Genomic DNA, 19278 nt, shown 5'->3' on the forward strand with positions numbered 1-19278 from the left:
AGGGGAGACGATTGCAGCGATGACAGGACCAGCAACAACAGAGGAACCAACAAAGAGTGAGAGCAGAGGGAGAGCATCAATGGCTGACAGAGACAAAGGGAGGGCTAACGAGCTGACAAGGAGCAGGTGTGAGGAGACAACGAGGGAGCCAAGGGGAAAGGAACACACACACACACAAAAGAGGGCAACAGAGAACAACAGAAAAACATGAGCACTAACATAAATCTAGAAATTACAACAAAATAGGGATTAAACCAATAAAACTAGAAAACAAGGAGCAAAGTAAAGAACAGCAGAACAAGACCATGACAGTACCCCCCACTTAGGGGCGGATCCCAGACGCCCTAAAATGTCCAAAAAAACAAAACAACCCACCCAGGGTGGGCGGAGGAGAATCAAAGTCTCAGGAGGCCGGCCGCGGGGCCAGAGGCGAGGCAGAAGCTCTGGAGGCCGGCCGCGGGGCCGAAGGCTAGGCAGAAGCTCTGGAGGCCGGCCACGGGGCCGAAGGCGAGGCAGAAGCTCTGGAGGCCGGCCGCGGGGCCGAAGGCTAGGCAGAAGCTCTGGAGGCCGGCCGCGGGGCCGAAGGCGAGGCAGAAGCTATGGAGGCCGGCCGCGGGGCCGAAGGCGAGGCAGCAGCGCTGGAGGCCGGCCGCGGGGCCGGAGGCGAGGCAGCAGCTCTGGACGCCGTCTCTGATGGAGGGTCTCTGGAGGACGCTGGCGGCGACGCCGTCTCGGACGAAGGAGGGCCCTTGGAGGACGCCGGTGTCGTGCCAAGGTAGTTATCCCTGCCAAAATTTGTATCCCCTCGTCGGGAGCGCGCACGGAGTAGAAAGAACAACCCGTGTTAACTCCGCCTCGATTCCAACGTGCAGAACTTCAAATTTGAAAGGTTTTATGTGTATGAAAGTTGAGCTTTACTGTTTTATTCTTTACTTCACATGCTATAGCAGAATATCGCCAGTGATATTGATTTAAAACTAATAATAAAACACAAACGTTTGCTTGAAAGCTGGTCGCTGATTGCAGTGTCTACTCCTCCCTCTGAAAGCAAACAGATCCCTGTTCTTTTCCTCACGTTCATTAAAAAATATCTCTCATTGTTTCACAGTGTCCAAATGTTCTCATCCCATTGAAAACTGTTGTAAACTATATACTTGTAATAAAAATGAAATAGAAAATGGAGTGCACGTGTAATCATTAAAGACTATATGCAGAAGGAAAATAATTTTTTCCTGGTTGAAATTTAGTACTTAAACCTATATTTGTGTTTATAGTAACGTACAATTTATCTATGTTCCTTAATAAACAGTTTGTCTTCTAACATCAGCCGTTTTATTTCATCCCATATTGCCAGAACCAGCAATATGGGATGAAATAAAACCTGCTGTAATCTGTTCCCCCTGTCTAAATCAGGTAAAAAAGGTCCCAGTTTTTCCATTTTTGGCTTATAAGCATCTTTTATGATGACAACTAACCCCTTAAACTTTGAGGGTGATTGACCGTTTTATTTCATCCCATATAGCCAGAACCAGCAATATGGGATGAAATAAAACCTGCTGTAATCTGTTCCCCCTGTCTAAATCAGGCAAAAAAGGTCCCAGTTTTTCCATTTTTGGCTTATAAGCATCTTTTATGATGACAACTAATACCTGAAACTTTGGAGTTGATTGACCTTTATTTCTCAAAGTTACAAGGTGGGAACAAATTATGGCAGGCTACCTGCCGTAATTTGTTCCCCCTGTCTAAATCAGGCAAAAAGGGTCCCAGCTTTTTCATTTTTGGCTTATAAGCATCTTTTATGATGACAACTAACCCCTGAAACTTTGGAGTTGCTAGACCTTTATTTCTTAAAGTTACAAGGGGGGAACAAATTATGGCAGGCTACCTGCTGTAATTTGTCCCCCCTGTCTAAATCAGGCAAAAAGGGTCCCAGCTTTTTCATTTTTGGCTTATAAGCATCTTTTATGATGACAACTAACCCCTGAAACTTTGGGGGTGATTGACCGTTTTATTTCATCCCATATTGCAAGAACCAGCAATATGGGATGAAATAAAACCTGCCGTAATCTGTTCCCCCTGTCTAAATCAGACAAAAAAGGCCCCAGCTTTTTCATTTTTGGCTTATAAACATATTTTATGATGACAACTAACCCCTGAAACTTTGGAGTTGATTGACCTTTATTTCTCAAAGTTACAAGGGGGGAACAAATTATGGCAGGCTACCTGCCGTAATTTGTTCCCCCTGTCTAAATCAGGCAAAAAAGAGCCCCAGCTTTTTCATTTTTGGCTTATAAGCATCTTTTATTATGACAACTAACCCCTGAAACTTTGGGGGTGATTGACCGTTTTATTTCATCCCATATAGCCAGAACCAGCAATATGGGATGAAATAAAACCTGCCGTAATATGTTCCCCCTGTCTAAATCAGGCAAAAAAGGCCCCAGCTTTTTCATTTTTGGCTTATAAACATATTTTATGATGACAACTAACCCCTGAAACTTTGGAGTTGATTGACCTTTATTTCTCAAAGTTACAAGGGGGGAACAAATTACGGCAGGCCACCTGCCGTAACCTATTCCCCCCTGTCTAAATCAGGCAAAAAAGGTCCCAGTTTTTCCATTTTTGGCTTATAAGCATCTTTTATGATGACAACTAACCCCTGAAACTTTGGAGTTGATTGACCTTTATTTCTCAAAGTTACAAGGGAGGAACAAATTATGGCAGGCTACCTGCCGTAATTTGTTCCCACTGTCTAAATCAGGCAAAAAAAGCCCCAGCTTTTTCATTTTTGGCTAATAAGCATCTTTTTTGATGACAACTAACCCCTGAAACTTTGGGGGTGATTGACCGTTTTATTTCATCCCATATAGCCAGAACCAGCAATATGGGATGAAATAAAACCTGCTGTAATCTGTTCCCCCTGTCTAAATCAGGCAAAAAAGGTCCCAGTTTTTCCATTTTTGGCTTATAAGCATCTTTTATGATGACAACTAATACCTGAAACTTTGGAGTTGATTGACCTTTATTTCTCAAAGTTACAAGGTGGGAACAAATTATGGCAGGCTACCTGCCGTAATTTGTTCCCCCTGTCTAAATCAGGCAAAAAGGGTCCCAGCTTTTTCATTTTTGGCTTATAAGCATCTTTTATGATGACAACTAACCCCTGAAACTTTGGAGTTGCTTGACCTTTATTTCTTAAAGTTACAAGGGGGGAACAAATTATGGCAGGCTACCTGCTGTAATTTGTCCCCCCTGTCTAAATCAGGCAAAAAGGAGCCCCAGCTTTTTCATTTTTGGCTTATAAGCATCTTTTATTATGACAACTAACCCCTGAAACTTTGGGGGTGATTGACCGTTTTATTTCATCCCATATAGCCAGAACCAGCAATATGGGATGAAATAAAACCTGCCGTAATATGTTCCCCCTGTCTAAATCAGGCAAAAAAGGCCCCAGCTTTTTCATTTTTGGCTTATAAACATATTTTATGATGACAACTAACCCCTGAAACTTTGGAGTTGATTGACCTTTATTTCTCAAAGTTACAAGGGGGGAACAAATTACGGCAGGCCACCTGCCGTAACCTATTCCCCCCTGTCTAAATCAGGCAAAAAAGGTCCCAGTTTTTCCATTTTTGGCTTATAAGCATCTTTTATGATGACAACTAACCCCTGAAACTTTGGAGTTGATTGACCTTTATTTCTCAAAGTTACAAGGGAGGAACAAATTATGGCAGGCTACCTGCCGTAATTTGTTCCCACTGTCTAAATCAGGCAAAAAAAGCCCCAGCTTTTTCATTTTTGGCTAATAAGCATCTTTTTTGATGACAACTAACCCCTGAAACTTTGGGGGTGATTGACCGTTTTATTTCATCCCATATAGCCAGAACCAGCAATATGGGATGAAATAAAACCTGCTGTAATCTGTTCCCCCTGTCTAAATCAGGCAAAAAAGGTCCCAGTTTTTCCATTTTTGGCTTATAAGCATCTTTTATGATGACAACTAATACCTGAAACTTTGGAGTTGATTGACCTTTATTTCTCAAAGTTACAAGGTGGGAACAAATTATGGCAGGCTACCTGCCGTAATTTGTTCCCCCTGTCTAAATCAGGCAAAAAGGGTCCCAGCTTTTTCATTTTTGGCTTATAAGCATCTTTTATGATGACAACTAACCCCTGAAACTTTGGAGTTGCTTGACCTTTATTTCTTAAAGTTACAAGGGGGGAACAAATTATGGCAGGCTACCTGCTGTAATTTGTCCCCCCTGTCTAAATCAGGCAAAAAGGTCCCAGCTTTTTCATTTTTGGCTTATAAGCATCTTTTATGATGACAACTAACCCCTGAAACTTTGGGGGTGATTGACCGTTTTATTTCATCCCATATTGCAAGAACCAGCAATATGGGATGAAATAAAACCTGCCGTAATCTGTTCCCCCTGTCTAAATCAGACAAAAAAGGCCCCAGCTTTTTCATTTTTGGCTTATAAACATATTTTATGATGACAACTAACCCCTGAAACTTTGGAGTTGATTGACCTTTATTTCTCAAAGTTACAAGGGGGGAACAAATTATGGCAGGCTACCTGCCGTAATTTGTTCCCCTTGTCTAAATCAGGCAAAAAAGAGCCCCAGCTTTTTCATTTTTGGCTTATAAGCATCTTTTATTATGACAACTAACCCCTGAAACTTTGGGGGTGATTGACCGTTTTATTTCATCCCATATAGCCAGAACCAGCAATATGGGATGAAATAAAACCTGCCGTAATATGTTCCCCCTGTCTAAATCAGGCAAAAAAGGCCCCAGCTTTTTCATTTTTGGCTTATAAACATATTTTATGATGACAACTAACCCCTGAAACTTTGGAGTTGATTGACCTTTATTTCTCAAAGTTACAAGGGGGGAACAAATTACGGCAGGCCACCTGCCGTAACCTATTCCCCCCTGTCTAAATCAGGCAAAAAAGGTCCCAGTTTTTCCATTTTTGGCTTATAAGCATCTTTTATGATGACAACTAACCCCTGAAACTTTGGAGTTGATTGACCTTTATTTCTCAAAGTTACAAGGGAGGAACAAATTATGGCAGGCTACCTGCCGTAATTTGTTCCCACTGTCTAAATCAGGCAAAAAAAGCCCCAGCTTTTTCATTTTTGGCTAATAAGCATCTTTTTTGATGACAACTAACCCCTGAAACTTTGGGGGTGATTGACCGTTTTATTTCATCCCATATAGCCAGAACCAGCAATATGGGATGAAATAAAACCTGCCGTAATCTGTTCCCCCTGTCAAAATCAGGCAAAAAATGCCCCAGCATTTTCATTTTTGGCTTATAAACATATTTTATGATGACAACTAACTCCTGAAACTTTGGAGTTGATTGACCTATGTTTCTTAATTTACAATGGGGAACAGGCTTTACCAGCTGAGATTTTTAGATGTAAAAGTGTCTTAATGATAGTTACTGAAGTAAAATGAAGCTGTCAGCACCTACTCACTGCATGCTTAAGTAATTGTAAAGTGTGGAGCCTGTAACATAATCTTTTAGGGTAATAACAAATAGTTGCAAAAAAATTAAATTCAAGGTTTTGCTTATAACTTCTCAATAAAAAAATAATTTTTTTTATTACAAGATAGAAACAGAATAATAGAAACAACTTAACAAAACTATTGACATGCAAAGCACACGTAATCCTCTTGGGGATCTGGGTTTCCAACACATTGAAGGATGTACCATCTGAAGCAGTCGTCACACTGAATCTGTTAAAAATAGAGAAAGAAATCAGCATAGAAAGAAGGGAATTCTTAAAAGCACCTGGCAATATTGTCAAATACCCAGATGTCTTCAGTGTCCGTGTTTTTCTCGCCACAAAAGTGACAGAGGTTGCTCAGGTCATCTGTAAGACATACCAAAATATGCAATGAGCCTCAATTTTTTTTGACAATATCACATCAAATAATACAATGTTAATGTTTCCAATAGTTAAAAGCAAGATACTAATCATGTAAGACAATCCAAAGGTAATTGAATACATACCTGTGCTGAGAAGGAGAGTGGTCGCAATTTTCATCCTGTGCTTGTTTATTTCTTTTTTAGTTGTCGGAAAAGAAATCTTTCCTTTTCTCAGGATTTTCTCAGCAAACTGTAAAAAGACATTAGATTTTTTTTTTTAGAAAATACATTTTAAATGTCTTTACAGACATTATATTGTACATTGCTAATAGGCGAAGCAGCTTGAAACTAATCTAGATATTATAAGTTACATATATTAATCTTTTCAATTACACAGATATGTCTTTTTGTACATAACTATGTATTTTGCATATTTGGATGCCTGCCTTCAAGGTGAAGAGTCCACATGATGTGGCATCTGTCTGTTTGGGATGCATCACTGTGTCACAAGTCCACCTGGAGACAACATGTTAGTAACTTCATTATAACAGCGATGAAACATATACCCAATACATGAATAGAAAAACAAACCAAAACAAAGATAAAAAATATATATATATTTTTACTAATCCAAATGATAAGTGCTAAATCCTGTTTAGTATTTATTTGAAAGATTTCGGAAGCTCTGGGTCAAGGCAGCAGTTATCTAAAAAACGTGTGTTTGGATAAACAGATTAAGTCGTTTCTACTTGATTATTCAAATGATAAAGTTTTCCCATGTCATGTCAGCCTATGATTAATAATACAGGTCTTTTGAACAAAGCTTCTGTAACTTGTTTAAGGTTTCATTTCTCAGTTGTGCTTTTATTTATTTTGCTCTGTGTTGTGGTGAAAATGTATATTATTTCTTAAAACATTCGTTTTTATCTTCCGTCTAATCTTTTTTTTTTGCATTATTGGTATTATTTACTCATTGCTATAGTTTGTTAGTTATTTATTCTGTTATGATTAGGTTTTATTTTTCATGGCTTCAGTTATCTAGAGTTCCTTTTTTATCCTCTAGTTTTTCACTTGGTCATTCCTTACTTTGTAGTCATTATTTTAATTCACATTTATCCTTATGTTACTTTCTAGCTTTACTTGAACCCTGTTTTCCCTGTTTGCAGTTTGTTGCTCCTAGTGCCAGTTATTTCCTCTTAGATCCTTCTTAGCTTTTTCTAAACACACTGGCTCATAATTACCTGATAACACCTGTTATCCCATATATTCTCCGCCTTTGCGGTTCCTCTGTGCTTTATACTCTTCTCACCTACAAGACACCATCTCTACCCTGTGTCTCTGCTCTTGAGTCCTCCACAGAACCAGATAGCTTCTAACCAAATATTTTTGACATTATATAATGTGTTCAACACATTCAAGTAATTCACTGTCACCGTTGAAGCATTTACATGATTCTCTGAGGACAAGGTTGCAGCTTTAGCAATAACAGTTTTTCTTCACATCATTTACATGTTGTGAAAAGTTGAATTTACATAATTTTCTCTATTACTACACAAACCTTGAGTCGCGGAATCTTCCCATTCCATATGGATGTCATTGCAAACGTGTCAATGAAAGTTGATTTTGTAGTTTCTGCACAATTGTAGTCATTTATAAGGAGGTGAAGATAAGCGTTGATTGACTGTTCATAAATAAAAAAGCACATTAGTCAGCCATTCACAGAATAAAAAAAACATATGTTTTTTAAGTTTGAAATTAAACTTTCCATTTTGCAATACCTCGCTTTCCAACTCCATGTCTGGACCAAGTTGCTTTATGTCCCAGTAAAAGAGCTTATAGGCACTGATCTTTGAGAGTAACACGTTGCATGTTTTTCCACCCCATGCCTCAAGTACATCTGGATAACAGAGAAATGGTGACACATTAAGATTGTTATACATGAACAGTTATACATTTATAACTAATCTGTTACACTTCCCATTGTGACTTCAATAGATCTAATCAGTTAAGGTGCAAAGGATTTAGTTCCCCTGATATATGTCAGTAACGCTTCGTTTTACAGTACAACTACCATTCTGTCTAACCATTTAATAACATGGTAATAGCATAGCAAATTACACTATAAACTTTATGCATAATTTTGTGCTGTGCTTTAAGTTCTAGGCAGACAAGAAAAAGTCAGACTTCTTAAATGTCAATCCGTTATTACCAGCTAACGCATTCATTTCCCTAACAAAAATAAATGAATGTGTTTTTATCCAGTTATATGCAGTTTATTACTTGAAATATAACAGAAAATGATACCTAGAATACGGCATGCCAATTTTCTTACCTATCTTATTTATATGTAACTTCAGTTGAGTTATATAATGCTTTATTTACCTGATCATAGGTTAAAACTTACTTTGCAAGCCATTGGTAGGTGGTGGGCAATAATAGAAATATTATGTTAACTACAACCTTATGGTAATTACCCAGCAAAAGTCTTCATTGTTACATAGCAATGAAACATGCAGGCAATTACTTTGATATTATATACATTAATTTGGGGTAATTACCAGATAAAGTTTTTTATTGTTACCTAGTAATATAGTGTGACTAACCTGTTATTACATGCTTTTTGGTGTACTGTAAAACAAAGTGTTACCTATGCATCTACATAGAAAACTAAAATTTAAACATTAGCTGTAAATTTTCATTTACATTTGTTCAAAAATATAACTATTATTATTTAAATTACACCAAAAAGTTAAAGACAAACTACGAAGAATATATTCCCAGAATGACAGAAATTTTTCTTCATACATTTTTCTGCATCTGCTTTGCTGTACTTTGGAAAAGACTCAGATTTTGAAGGAGAATCGTTGGCAGCAGCTGAGCATGGTAGAAGAGATGCACGGGGTGGAGGAGAAGGGGATGGTGGAGGAGCAGCGGTGGCAGCAGCTGAGGGTAGTGGAGGAGATGCAGGGGGTGAAGGAGATGAGGATGGTGGAGGAGATGACGATAGTTGAAGAGATGGAGATGGCGGAGGAGATGGGGATGGTGCAGGTGCAGCAGTGTCAGCAAATGGTGATGGTGGATGAGATGGGGATGGTGCAGCAGTGGCAGCAAATGGGGATGGTGGAGGAGATGGGGATGGTGCAGCAGTGGCAGCAAATGGGGATGGTGGAGGAGATGGGGATGGTGCAGCAGTGGCAGCAAATGGGGATGGTGGAGGAGATGGGGATGGTGCAGCAGTGGCAGCAAATGGGGATGGTGGAGGAGATGGGGATGGTGCAGCAGTGGCAGCAAATGGGGATGGTGGAGGAGATGGGGATGGTGCAGCAGTGGCAGCAAATGGGGATGGTGGAGGAAATGGGGATGGTGGAGGAGATGGGGATGGTGCAGCAGTGACAGCAAATGGGGATGGTGGAGGAGATGGGGATGGTGCAGCAGTGTCAGCAAATGGGGATGGTGGAGGAAATGGGGATGGTGGAGGAGATGGGGATGGTGCAGCAGTGTCAGCAAATGGGGATGGTGGAGGAGATGGGGATGGTGCAGGTGCAGCAGTGGCAGCAAATGAAAGCAGTGGAGGGGATGCAGGGGCAGGAGAAGATGCGTGTGGTGGAGAAGCACCGGCCAGAGAAGCAGGGGGAGTAGCACTTTGTCTCTTTTTTTTTAAACCCCAGTGTGACACTCTTGCTGTTGGGATTTTGACCAGTTTAAGATGATCTACATTTACTTTTTCGAATATGACACCATTTGAATCCTTAATGTCTGCGCTCTTGTCCTGGATTGATATTACAATGAATGGTCCCAGATAGTTGGCCTCAAGCTTCCCTCCTTTTCTTTGTTGGCTTCTTATGTTGGCTCTCAAGACGCTGTCACCAACTTTAAGCGTTTCAGCGCTTGTTCTGCTTTTCATCATTTTCTTCATCTTGTCTTGTGCTTTGCTGACATTGTCCCGAATGACTTCCATTAGCTGTTCATGTTTTTCAATGTCAAGTGCCACCTCTTCTTGTCCGACAAGATTTTCCACACTGCTGTCCACCTATTCAACGAAACAAATTTGCTGTAACAAATCTTACAACTGTAATATTTTATAAAAGAACATATTACAGACAGAAAAACTTCTAAATTGATAAAATTAAAGTCAATTCCTTGATAGCTCTTAAGTAAAACTGAGTTTAATAAAGAGCATTATTTGTAATTATGATGGTTTTTGTAACTGGTAGAACTTATACCAACCATTAACTGCTCTGGAATTTGTGATGGGTAACGAGCCTCTCTGCCAAACATCATGAAGAAAGGAGAGTATTTGGTGGTCATCTGTTTTTTTGTTCTAATTCCAAACATGATGGCGTCAATATACTCATCCCAGGTGTCCGGATTGTCCCCTACAACTTTACAGAGGGCTCTGACAGCATGAAGAAACACAAACATTAATTAGCATGATCTATTTGGTCATGTAGTGAAGACGTTGAATGAAAGACAACCTAGTTTTATGGAGAAGCAAAAGTGACAAAATTTGAAAAAGAAGAAGACATATATTGTGTGTTGTGGATGTTGAAATGATGGAAAGAATGGGTTCATCAAAGCCCCCCTTCTTACCCACAATAACCATACCAGATTATTTTGAGGTCATTAACTCGCTTTATTTTTAGGTGAATAATTTTAGTTTTTGGGTGGTTTCTTTATCTCATTTATTTATTGTTCGAGGGTCTATTTCCTTTAAGTATATGAAGTGGTGTAGGACCATCATTAATCGGGGTTGGGCATATGTTTTTTTTTTGTTTTTTTTTTACCAGAACAGGAGAAGCACCAGGAACAAAGACAATGTTGATCTGTATTATGAGTTTGCTACCAGGATGACTAAACATTACAATGCAGTCTTCAATTTTTTTGCATTAGAATTCTTTAGAATTCTACATAAACAATATAAGCCCTGTGTAGTCATGGCTTGTTTGAATTTTGGGACGTTTCATTTAAAAAACTTTCACCAGTATGATGTTCTGACCACCTTAAACTGTTGCCAACACAACAAAAACAGGTTGTTGCCACTCAAGATAAATAACTTAGAGAACAAAATGAATGTAAAGGACTAATAAACAATAAAAACAAAGCATCTTTATATACAAACAATGCCTACATAATGGCAATGATAAACAAAAAACATGCATGTTTTTAGGTCAATTGAAATCATGGCCTTGAGCCCAGGAGCTGAAAGCTGCATTGGTAGTTCATGCTCTCAAGGCCCAAATTAAGTTTAATATTATGTCTTTTCTGCTGAGGAAAGCAGTGGTACAATAAATGTTTGTACCCACATGCACAGGGATTGATTGTTTGATTATGCTTTTGTGAAATTCTAATGTATATGTCTTTATCCATTTGTATTAATAGCTGTAACATTCATAGTGTGAGGGTATAAATATAAATTGTTACCTCTGAATTGTGCCGTTCATCCGCTCCACCAAGCCATTTGTTTGCGGATGGTATGGTGAACACGGGCTTCTTTGAATGTGTAGCATTTCACAGATGTTTTTGTTCAGCTGCACAAACAAATTAAACAACTTGAGTGTAGTACATTTCAATATGAAGGAAACCATACACAGGGGTTAATAAATTAAATATAAAGAGGTCATCATTCCCACAGTAATGATCTGTATAGTATTGTATAAACTGAACAGTGGAGAAACATAATGACATTGTTCGAATTATCAGAACTCTGGTATATTCAACTGAATGTGCTACTTTTGTACGCCAAGAGTTTGTTTCACATGGAAAGTCCTGCCATTAACCAAAAACTTACATCATGAAAAAGAACAATCTTAGATGAAATTCTGATTTTTTTTTTCCAGTGCAATACCATTGGGAAATTGTTTCCATGACTTTGCAAAAAACTTAATTAATAGAAATGGTATAAGTCAGCGTCCAGGAATAATATCATGTGAGGTACTTACCGAATTGACAAATTCTCTTTCCTGGTCAGTGAGAATCCGTTTTGGACATTCAAACTGATACACAAATTTGATTAAACAGGTGGTCACTTCAATGGCAGATTTTGTCTTCAACGGGTAAGCTTGTGGCCATTTGGTGAAGTAATCAATGAAGACGCAGAGATATTGATTTCCGTTTTTGGTTTCTGTTAATTTTCCAATCAGATCCATCCCAACTAGTTCAAACGGTTGAGAAACCTTAAAAACAAGGAGATGCAAAATAATTGTGACAGAAATAATGGGTTCAGCATAATTAAATTAATATTAAATACAATTATCAACAATTTGTTGTTGTTGGTTTTTTTGTGTGAAAGTGAACTAAAATGGTTACTCTGCAAAGGAAGAACGTTGCAGATGTACATCATTGCACAACACTTACAAGAGAATAGGAGGACAAAGAAAGCCAGACAAAAAAGAAAACATTAACATTGCAAGGTGTTGCAGTAATCAATTGGACTACACATAATCATATGTAAATTTTTTCCTGGAGATTATTGAGATCTCAGGTAAAAATGACTCACCTTTATTGGAATGATTTCAGAAGGTTTTTTTTTATTGTATTTGCATGTGTCTGACAAGCTGTGCACTCTGAAACCTAAATTGGAGGAAAATTCAAAAAATTAAGTTAATAAGCAACCCTTTCAAATTTAGAATTTATAAGAAAACAGTGTCATGCATTCTGCACATTAAAACAAATCAGAGTTTAATTGTCGTAATTTTATGAAATGGGTCTCTTATTTTCACCCACCCATTTAATGATATCTACTGACATCCCAGGCCAGTAGAACCGCTTAGAAATGGCTTCGACAGTTTTTCTTTGTCCACAATGCGCTCCAGTGGGGCTGGCATGAAAATATGTGAAAATCAAGTTTGCCTCTTCTGTTCCACACACCACCTTGGTTTTGACGGACCTAGCCCTGCCTTTGTGACGCCAGTACACCAGCTGGCCCCCTAAAGACAAAATAAAACAATACATTACATACAATGTCTTATATTTATTATAACCTTATATGAATAGAAAACACTTTTTGTAGATGCCATTTATGAGGCCCCTCACCTTCTTTGCGAAAAGAGTTAAATTAATTAAGATACGGACTAATGAGTTATTACTCCAATGCTTCCCTAGAAGCGTAAGGTGGAAAATAATCACCACGTCTCTCAATGCGTAAAACTTAATTGTTATTTGTTTTCTTATTATTTTTTTAACACAGGTAGTGAAAACTTTTATAGCTTACCTTCAATGTCGTACAGTGACGCTTGCCTTCGAAGAAGAAATTTTTCTTTCTTGGTAAAAGAAGGTGGATATTCCCCTTTTAATTTATAGGCTACCACGCGTTTGTATTCCTCTTTATCCATTAATGCACTTTTTTCAGTATTACTAAGACGTAATAAAGTAATTTTAGCGGTTTCTGTTTTGAGCAGATAAAGGTATGGATAATCCTTCCTACGTTGATGTATTTCTGACTTTTCGTATTTCGGGGTCATGAGGAGGTCATGGTGCGTTTGTGTAGTGTTTGGATCCTAAGTTTATATTGCCGGTCATTTGAACCCACACACTTTATTATTACTAAAACTACTTGATATAATTAATTTTGATTTCTCCGTTATTTCTGTGCAGGTTGAGTTTTTAGACATTCAGATAAATTTCTATTGCATGACGTCTGAAGTCAATGAAATACATTAAGATATATATATTGAAAATGATATCTGATTTGCCTGATTTAGACAGGGGGAACAGATTACGGCAGATGGCCTGCTATAATTTGTTCCCCCCTTGTAACTTTAAGAAATAAAGGTCAATCACCCCCAAAGTTTCAGGGGTTAGTTGTCATCATAAAATATGTTTATAAGCCAAAAATGAAAAAGCTGGGGCCTTTTTTGCCTGATTTAGACAGGGGGAACAAATTACGGCAGGTAGCCTGCCGTAATTTGTTCCCCCCTTGTAGCTTTAAGAAATAAAGGTCAATCAACTCCAAAGTTTCAGGGGTTAGTTGTCATAATAAAAGATGTTTATAAGCCAAAAATGAAAAAGCTGGGACCCTTTTTGCCTGATTTAGACAGGGGGAACAAATTACGGCAGGTAGCCTGCCATAATTTGTTCCCCCCTTGTAATTTTAAGAAATAAAGGTCAATCACCCCCAAAGTTTCAGGGGTTAGTTGTCATCATAAAATATGTTTATAAGCCAAAAATGAAAAAGCTGGGGCCTTTTTTGCCTGATTTAGACAGGGGGAACAGATTACGGCAGGTTTTATTTCATCCCATATTGCTGGTTCTGGCTATATGGGATGAAATAAAACGGTCAATCACCCCCAAAGTTTCAGGGATTAGTTGTCATCATAAAAGATGCTTATAAGCCAAAAATGAAAAAGCTGGGGCTCTTTTTTGCCTGATTTAGACAGGGGGAACAGATTACGGCAGGTAGCCTGCCATAATTTGTTCCCCCCTTGTAACTTTAAGAAATAAAGGTCAATCACCCCCAAAGTTTCAGGGGTTAGTTGTCATCATAAAAGATGCTTATAAGCCAAAAATGAAAAAGCTGGGGCTCTTTTTTGCCTGATTTAGACAGGGGGAACAGATTACGGCAGGTTTTATTTCATCCCATATTGCTGGTTCTGGCTATATGGGATGAAATAAAACGGTCAATCACCCCCAAAGTTTCAGGGATTAGTTGTCATCATAAAAGATGCTTATAAGCCAAAAATGAAAAAGCTGGGGCTCTTTTTTGCCTGATTTAGACAGGGGGAACAGATTACGGCAGGTAGCCTGCCATAATTTGTTCCCCCCTTGTAACTTTAAGAAATAAAGGTCAATCACCCCCAAAGTTTCAGGGGTTAGTTGTCATCATAAAAGATGCTTATAAGCCAAAAATGAAAAAGCTGGGGCTCTTTTTTGCCTGATTTAGACAGGGGGAACAGATTACGGCAGGTTTTATTTCATCCCATATTGCTGGTTCTGGCTATATGGGATGAAATAAAACGGTCAATCACCCCCAAAGTTTCAGGGATTAGTTGTCATCATAAAAGATGCTTCTAAGCCAAAAATGAAAAAGCTGGGGCTCTTTTTTGCCTGATTTAGACAGGGGGAACAAATTACGGCAGGTAGCCTGCCATAATTTGTTCCCCCCTTGTAACTTTAAGAAATAAAGGTCAATCACCCCCAAAGTTTCAGGGGTTAGTTGTCATCATAAAAGATGCTTATAAGCCAAAAATGAAAAAGCTGGGGCTCTTTTTTGCCTGATTTAGACAGGGGGAACAGATTACGGCAGGTTTTATTTCATCCCATATTGCTGGTTCTGGCTATATGGGATGAAATAAAACGGTCAATCACCCCCAAAGTTTCAGGGATTAGTTGTCATCATAAAAGATGCTTATAGGCCAAAAATGAAAAAGCTGGGGCTCTTTTTTGCCTGATTTAGACAGGGGGAACAGATTACGGCAGGTAGCCTGCCATAATTAGTTCCCCCCTTGTAACTTTAAGAAATAAAGGTCAATCACCCCCAAAGTTTCAGGGGTTAGTTGTCATCATAAAAGATGCTTATAAGCCAAAAATGAAAAAGCTGGGGCTCTTTTTTGCCTGATTTAGACAGGGGGAACAGATTACGGCAGGTTTTATTTCATCCCATATTGCTGGTTCTGGCTATATAGGATGAAATAAAACGGTCAATCACCCCCAAAGTTTCAGGGATTAGTTGTCATCATAAAAGATGCTTATAAGCCAAAAATGAAAAAGCTGGGGCTCTTTTTTGCCTGATTTAGACAGGGGGAACAGATTACGGCAGGTAGCCTGCCATAATTTGCTCCCCCCTTGTAACTTTAAGAAATAAAGGTCAATCACCCCCAAAGTTTCAGGGGTTAGTTGTCATCATAAAAGATGCTTATAAGCCAAAAATGAAAAAGCTGGGACCCTTTTTGCCTGATTTAGACAGTGGGAACAAATTACGGCAGGTAGCCTGCCATAATTTGTTCCCCCCTTGTAACTTTGAGAAATAAAGGTCAATCAACTCCAAAGTTTCAGGGGTTAGTTGTCATCATAAAATATGTTTATAAGCCAAAAATGAAAAAGCTGGGGCCTTTTTTGCCTGATTTAGACAGGGGGAACAGATTACGGCAGGTTTTATTTCATCCCATATTGCTGGTTCTGGCTATATGGGATGAAATAAAACGGTCAATCACCCCCAAAGTTTCAGGGGTTAGTTGTCATAATAAAAGATGCTTATAAGCCAAAAATGAAAAAGCTGGGGCTCTTTTTTGCCTGATTTAGACAGGGGGAACAGATTACGGCAGGTGGCCTGCCGTAATTTGTTCCCCCCTTGTAACTTTAAGAAATAAAGGTCAATGAACTCCAAAGTTTCAGGGGTTAGTTGTCATCATAAAAGATGCTTATAAGCCAAAAATGAAAAAGCTGGGACCCTTTTTGCCTGATTTAGACAGGGGGAACAAATTACGGCAGGCTACCTGCCATAATTTGTTCCCCCCTTGTAACTTTGAGAAATAAAGGTCAATCAACTCCAAAGTTTCAGGGATTAGTTGTCATCATAAAAGATGCTTATAAGCCAAAAATGGAAAAACTGGGACCTTTTTTGCCTGATTTAGACAGGGGGAACAGATTACAGCAGGTTTTATTTCATCCCATATTGCTGGTTCTGGCAATATGGGATGAAATAAAACGGCTGATGTTAGAAGACAAACTGTTTATTAAGGAACATAGATAAATTGTACGTTACTATAAACACAAATATAGATTTAAGTACTAAATTTCAACCAGAAAAAAAGTATTTTCCTTCTGCATAGTCTTTAATGATTACACGTGCACTCCATTTTCTATTTCATTTTTATTACAAATATATAGTTTACAACAGTTTTCAATGGGATGAGAACATTTGGACACTGTGAAACAATGAGAGATATTTTTTAATGAACGTGAGGAAAAGAACAGGGATCTGTTTGCTTTCAGAGGGAGGAGTAGACACTGCTGTCAGTGACCAGCTTTCAAGCAAACGTTTGTGTTTTATTATTAGTTTTAAATCAATATCACTGGCGATATTCTGCTATAGCATGTGAAGTAAAGAATAAAACAGTGAAGCTCAACTTTCATACACATAAAACCTTTCAAATTTGAAGTTCTGCACGTTGGAATCGAGGCGGAGTTAACACGGGTTGTTCTTTCTACTCCGTGCGCGCTCCCGACGAGGGGATACAAATTTTGGCAGGGATAACTACCTTGGCACGACACCGGCGACGAACTTACATATTTGTTTTTTGATTGAGTAACTCAAGATGACCATAGCCTTGTTCTTTTCAAAGCATTAAAAACAGCCACATTACCAGGAAACTAACTGTTCACATTATAGCTCCGTGTTGCTGGTCCACCCAAAAGCTTTTGTGAAACAGCTGATTTTCCTGCCCCCGGCTGAATAGCCCAGATTCAGGACCGGTAGGTTTAAGGTGAGGCCAGCTTATTTCTATAGCGCATTTTCAGTAACAAAAAAAGTAACGTTTTGTACATCAACAAACTGTGAAAAACAAAAATGCAGACAAACTTAAAAGTTTGGTTGGGGGTATGCAGAGCAGACTTGACCCTGCAGATGAAGCAAAGTGTGAACAAGCAGTGAGGATCTACGGCAGAGGTGGGGTTGGGTTTTATGAGCACCAGCGCACAATGCAGGGTAAAAGTTCTCAGAAATATACTTGTTTATGAATGGTCTCTTAAAGCATCACTCATGATACAATTGATTATTGATTGTGACTAGATTTTCATCACATTACATTCTGAGATGTAATTTACGTACAAGTTACAAAGAGGAGATCCTTTTAACCAGTGTTTACTGATAAATCTAGTTAAAAGATGTAATACAATTCTTTGTAGAATACTTTAAAAATTAATAATCTAGAATTTTTACTAGATCCAACACAGCTGAAATCCCGATCTTGTAGTTCTTATTTTTTTGTTTTGTTTTTTTGACATTGTTTTATCTTCTGCAGACCAATATAGTTCGAACTAAAGGGTTAGGCAGAGTTGTTATATTAATTTTAAGGGTTAACTACCTACAGTATTGATAACAGACTTGCATTAGAGAATACAAACATCATGATTTCATTGTAAGAATATAACCCAAATAATTTAATTAAAAACATTATGTTCACATGACTATACTGATTAGTTAGACACATAAATGATGGTATGATCACTGAAAGCATAGATGTTTAAGACTTCTGAGAGATTGGTTTGATTCTTGTTTTGGTCATGATATGGAGTTTCTTCAGTAAAAACAAAAAAGACAAGCAAAAAGTATCAGGAATAAAACAACAAATGATGATGACTAAAAAATAACAGTGGAACAAGATGAAATAGAAAATCTGCAACACTTTTCACACTTGGTCAACTGTGTTCAGCCCAACAACCTACTGAATAAGGAGACAGAAAGCTGAACAATTGCTAAAAAGCTATCCATGCTATACTTCTGTAGCAGCAGTCGAAACTGTGCAGTTTCTAATATTAGGTTTACATTTTAACTGTACAGCGAATGTCCCACTAATCTGCTCCTTAAGTGTTTTTGTAAGTTTTTTACAACTAAAATAATAGTGAGTAATGCTGTGTTTTCTTACATGTTCATTCAAACAACGTTTGATTCAGACAGTAATGGATAATTCTGCAATAGTTTGCTTTTCTTTTAGATTTGAATCAGCTAAAAAATGAAAAACTAGTATGTCTCCAAAAGAATGGTTCAAGAGAGTAATGTGTTTATCTAAAAACTTTATTTTGTGCTTGCTTGCTTGAATTAAGAAAAGTTAGGAAAATGAAAAAGTAGATGTTTACCAAAATGGGCTAGAAAAAAAAATTATCCCAAATGAAAATAAAAAAAAAAGAAAATTAATATGGTAAAGTGATGAACACAGAGTTACTGATTAGACGCATAACTAAATAAATCTGTCATTTCATAAACAGAAAAAGTCCTAAGAGAAACAAGGACATTTGAAATTAAGGAGACAAATTTATTGACTTTTATTTTGTGATTAACCTATGGATTCTAATTAAATCCATAGGTTTTAATTACAAAAATTAAATACAGAAATAAAAAGACGTTTTTTCAAAAATGAAAGCGAGGTTTTAGGCAGATTATCTTACTTCAAAACGAAGTTCGTAAACAGCAGATATGTTTAAAAAACTGCAGTGAAGAAGTAATTAGCGCTGGCTGCTTCCTGCATTTCATGCATGACAGATAAAGACAGGAACTCACTCTACAACAAGACTGAAAGAAGAAGCTAGTAGGGTATAGAAAACATACAAGTGGGTGGAAAATATTCCAAGTTCTACTCCTCAGACGGTCTGCTGCAAAGATGACAGCTACTAGTCCCAGAAGGCTGATCATCCACACATACAGTAGATGGACTCCTTGTATTTGCATAACTTAAAGGGT

General features: G+C 38.1%; 2 long non-coding RNA genes across 3 annotated transcripts; both read right to left on the bottom strand.

Annotated features, from left to right (window-relative positions):
• Positions 1 to 5722: 5722 nt before the first annotated feature.
• LOC119785732 lies at positions 5723 to 6130 on the bottom strand. The gene is made up of 3 exons (XR_005281080.1): positions 6030 to 6130; positions 5828 to 5889; positions 5723 to 5752 (listed from the first exon to the last, which is right to left on the bottom strand). It is a non-coding gene; the product is annotated as an uncharacterized LOC119785732 (long non-coding RNA).
• Positions 6131 to 7443: 1313 nt separating this feature from the next.
• On the bottom strand, positions 7444 to 11349 carry LOC119785726. Of its 2 annotated transcripts, none has more exons than XR_005281078.1 (3): positions 11307 to 11349; positions 7664 to 7782; positions 7444 to 7566 (listed from the first exon to the last, which is right to left on the bottom strand). It is a non-coding gene; the product is annotated as an uncharacterized LOC119785726 (long non-coding RNA). The 2 variants fall into 2 exon arrangements; XR_005281079.1 differs by lacking the exon at positions 11307 to 11349 and adding an exon at positions 8489 to 8501.
• Between the last annotated feature and the right edge of the window lie 7929 nt (positions 11350 to 19278).

Source organism: Cyprinodon tularosa, unplaced genomic scaffold (assembly GCF_016077235.1).
Source record: "Cyprinodon tularosa strain WSP-4 unplaced genomic scaffold, ASM1607723v1 ctg257, whole genome shotgun sequence".
NCBI classification, from domain to species: Eukaryota; Metazoa; Chordata; class Actinopteri; order Cyprinodontiformes; family Cyprinodontidae; genus Cyprinodon; species Cyprinodon tularosa.